The sequence below is a fragment of the Meriones unguiculatus genome, chromosome X (genome assembly GCF_030254825.1).
Source record: "Meriones unguiculatus strain TT.TT164.6M chromosome X, Bangor_MerUng_6.1, whole genome shotgun sequence".
Lineage (NCBI taxonomy): Eukaryota > Metazoa > Chordata > Mammalia > Rodentia > Muridae > Meriones > Meriones unguiculatus.
Window position 1 is genome coordinate 57,547,256 of NC_083369.1, and position 4,916 is coordinate 57,552,171.

Here is a 4,916-nt window from a genome sequence, read left to right on the forward strand (position 1 = left end):
TCCCACTTGCTATATCATGTGTCTTTTTATTCCCTTTCCATTAATTTATCGAACACAGAAAAGGAGATCTGGAAGAAATCTTACAGTGTCAGAGCTTATACAGATATATACATACACTCTTCAGGTATAACAGAAAAAAAATTGAGAAGGCACTAAAAGGTTGCAGGTTGCATCCCTGAAAAAAAAGTAATATTCTAATTAAACATTAATAATACACCATATATTAAGGCTAGGATCAAATATATCTGGGCACAGGGGTCTTTTATGAGACTGTTTCTCCAACCAAGGAGCATGTATGGATATAACCTAGAACCCCTGCTCGAATGTAGCCCATGGTAGCTCAGTATCTAAGTGGGTTCCCTAATAAGGGGAACAGGGACTATTTCTGACATGAACTTAGTGGCTGGCTCCTTGACCTTCCCCCATCCCACCCGCCTGGGGAGAAGCAGCCTTGCTAGGCCACAGAGAAGGACATTGCAGCCAGTCCTGGAGATACCTGATAAGCTAGGGTCAGACGGAAGGGGAGGAAGACGTCCCCTATCAGTGGACTTGGAAAGGGGCAGGGAGGAGATGAGGAAAGGAGGGTAGGATTGGGAGGAAAAGAGGGAGGGGGGCTACGGCTGGGATACAAAGTAAATAACCTGTGATTAATATAAAAAATAAAAATTATTAAAAAAAAAGACTAGGATCAAGCAACAATTAAAATACCAACCATTAGATAAACACCATCAATGACAAGTGAGTACAGTAGTGGGAATTTAGGCAGCAAACTATCTGCTTCCCCCTGTTCTACATGTCATTTCTGTTGAGGAGAGCATCATCTCTAAAAGGAAAGCAATTAATATGTTTTTCCCTGCCTCATACTCTGCTCTATGACAGTCTCTAGCTAGAATAAAGTTTGTAGTCTACAAATATGGGCTGATGGCTTATTAGTCAGAACAGCCTGTTAGCAGATCTTGAGCCAGGAGCAAGAATGTTCTCTGAGCCAATTCACCCTTATAAAGAATTTTCCCTATGGAAAGACAAAGAAAGTCTGTTAACATGAAACCACCTGAAGAAGTCACATGAGAACTCAACTATCATCATTGAGTAGTTTTTTGTTTGTTTGTTTTTACATCCACTGCTTTCACTTCTAATTCCCTGTATTGTTAGACTGTGTGGTTGCTACTTACAAGCAAATCTCACTATTAATTTCCTGGAATAAGGGAAAATTCCTGCATCACCTAAATCCAGGAGCCATTTTGTCTTATAAAATGGATCTGGAACAATATAAGCATATTCTGTATTTTACTAGTTTTCATTCATGACAGCTTGGTGTTGACATTGTGATGCTTTAGTATCAGTCAGAACCTAGGTTCGAATGACAATTCCTTCGGCTTCAGTTTCTTCCTCTTCAAGTCCACTAGAAGGCTTGGAGAAATGCAGAACACAGTAACTACATGACCTTGACCACATTATTGAACCATTCTGTATTTCAGTTCTCACACCTGTTAATTGAAGATAATAGCAACTACCTCATCCTGTTGTTGTGGGAATTCTACAAGGCATGTATTTTACTCAGAATTTGGCATACAGTAAATTGCTCAATAAAAATTAGCTATTGCCTAATAGTCTCTCTTCTACATCTGTCAAATTTCTAACAGTTGGACCTGTTTAGGACTCCAAATTTCCAAAATAAGTATGGGCTTCTCTCTGAGCCCACACCAACAAAAATGGCCAGGCTAAAATCACTTATCTTTTATATTTTCAGTCTTTTCAAAGTACTACATGTCTATTCACATATAGTACACTTTAAAAACTATGGAACCATGGGGAATTGCTGAATCCCTCTGAGCCTTAGTCAACATTCCTAGAACTGAAGAAGTCACATTCTTCCAGTGTTGCTATATCCTGTTGTGTAATCCTCCCAATCCTGACAAGGGGGACTTCTACCTACTCAGTCACCTATGCCAGACATCTTGGAGTCAAAGATCTTTAACAACTCCTTTTACAGACTTCAAATAAGTTAATCAATCACCAAATCCTATTGAATATTCTACTTTTCAAATAGTCCCCCTTTTCCCTATCCTCTCTGACTTTATCTTCTCCAACCATTGGGTCCAAGGGTTTCCAACCCTCCACACTATTGTCAGTTTCACCATAAACAGTCTCACACATCTGCATTTTCATCAACAGCTTCTCCACAACCCAGGAAAAACCCTATGTTCTTTAAATGACCTATACTGGATTTTCCCCCTTGTCCCCACCAGTGGCAAAATGCATTCTCCATTTAATAATGCTACTCTATCTACAGCATCTCGAATCCAGCCACAGATCCTGTCTCACAATTCATGCTTTTGTACTTACTGTTCCCTAGCATGTAAATACTTGCCTTGACTTTTGTCACCCCAAGGATTTTTTTCTATCTGTCAAGACTCAGCCAGAAATCATGTTTTCTGTGAAGCACTCTCAAGTCCAATATTCAGGTAGTTTTAAACTCACCAGCAATGCTCTGGACGTAGCTCTATATAGCAGTTGTGAAATTATACATGCTCTTTCACCTGTGTCTCTCACACAGAAATTTGAGTTTGAAGCTAGGAATCAGAATGTTTTCATCATTGTATAACCCATACTAAATCCATACATGAAATTAATTAGTGTTTTCTAGATATTTTTTAAAGTAATAGACAATGTAGTTGCTTAATTTTTTTTCAAACATTCAATTCTTACCGACTATAGTTTCTTTGAAAAGGGTCACATTATTCAAGTGCCACACATTCTTGCATGTTTTGTTTTGTTCTGTTTGTTTTTGGAGGCTTTGCCAACATTTCAGTACCATTTCATTCTCAAAGCAAAAATTTGAGCTAAGATAACATTGTATCCAGGCTACAAAAGATGAAACGCTCAAAAACTTTAAGTAACTTACTCTAGTCTCAAAAAAGAAGCTAAAATCAAGTTTACTATTTCACAGTTCATTGCCTTATCAAATGGGCAAGAGATTTTCAAATCATCTTTGTTAGGTCCCAAGGTCTTGTGGAAAGAAAAAGCAGGTGCCCACCCATATCTTCCCATATACATGCTGATACACATTCAGAGTAACTCTATGTTTAGCCTATACAATTCCTTTACAACAGCATATTGTTTGGGAGAAGTAAGGAGATAGTTTACTGTTTTTACTGTTGCTTTAAATTTGTGAAAATCAAAACTGTATTGTCTGCGATGTTCAGATATAAACCATTCAATGTCAAGGGGTGCTCCAACTATATTATCTCACTGATATACAAAAGCCTTGTTTGGGGATATGTGAATTAGGTTTTTAATACCACGACCAAAATATCTGACATAAACAACTTAAAAGAGAAAAGATTTATTTTGGCTCATAATTTCAGTGTGGGTTCAGTCCATGCTACCATTGTCCCAAGTGCGCTTAGGGAAAATATCATAAGGGTAACAGTGAGAGCACTTCACATCATGGCTGATTGCAATGGGAGCTATTCACTTGATGGTCCACAGAAAGAAGAGAGGGGACTGCTGATGCTTTGCTGCTTTCCTTATCCTTCCCCTTTCATTCAGTCTGAGACCCTGACCGGTGGATGGTGCCACCCACATTAAGAGTAGATTGTCCCTGTAGTTAATCTGCCCTGGAAATGCCTTCACAGAAGCACATCCAGATGAGACCTCAGTAATTTCTTAGGTGATCCTAAATCCAATCAAAGTGACAACGAAGATTAATCATCACTGGAAGAAATAGACTAAACTAAAACATAGCTGTGACAAATCTAATAATTAGGTGTCTTTTTTTAACTTAGTTTCCCTTTTCAACTGATCACCCTATATAATTCCAAAATATGTGTTAACATATTTCTCTTTACACTTATTAACAATGTCCACTGGCTAATCTCTCTCATATCTGTCCTCAGTTTCTCAATATTCTTGAACCACTCCAGATACAAGAATCACTGCTAGATACACAGCTCAGACAATTAAGAAGATCAAGAAAGGTTGGAACCTTGGTCACAGTAATACATCTGTTATCTTGACTGCATTTGACACTCATCTTATTTTCACACAGAGTAACAAATATTTGACTCTCTTAGAAAACTAGTATCTTATAAGCTTTCCCATAAGGTACCCTACCCACCACATCACAATGTCTTATAATGCTAGCACCTGACACAACATAAGGATCTTCTCTAATCATTTAATCTTGTTTCTTTATCAAACATAGGTTATCATGGGCTTCACTAAAAGCTAAGGCCCTCATTTGAACTTTCCTTTGTTCTCCAACAAAGTGTCATTTATTAGCTACACAAATTCACTTTGAGACTGCTCTGGCTTAGCCTGAACAGATTCATGCTAAAGGTAATTTTAGAGGTGGATTGTGATTATTTAGTCCACAACATCTGCCTTTCTCATCTTTTGCCTGATACCTGTATACAGAAAAAGAGGAAAACCCAAATTTTGGTATGTAGGACAATAGTAAGGGTATAAAAAGATTATGCTGAGCTCTATTTGTGGTAACTCAAGAGTTTTCTTCAGCAGAGCTTCTTCATGAATTTAGGGATCCATTAGATTTATACTTCTTATAGCTTCCTCTGGGTGGGATCATAATCTGTTATTATCAGTTGATGGGCCTGAGATTCAGGATGGTCCTTTAAGGGAGGAGACAATGTAGTTTCTTAATATATCATCAGCCTCTTAGGAAATATGCATTTTGACAGCCTGTCTTATCTCACTAGTATTTCAAATTTCAATTTTATGAGCATTCTTGACCCAAAAGGGACCTAATAAAAAAGAGCAATTAATCACAGACTAAATATCTTTTGCTTCTATCTGTTACAAAGATAAACTTTCTTCAAAATATCCTGTTGGTGGAGTCATGTTCAGGGAAAAGGAGCCAAGTAAGAGAAAAGTGGTCAAAATTAATGAATATGTCT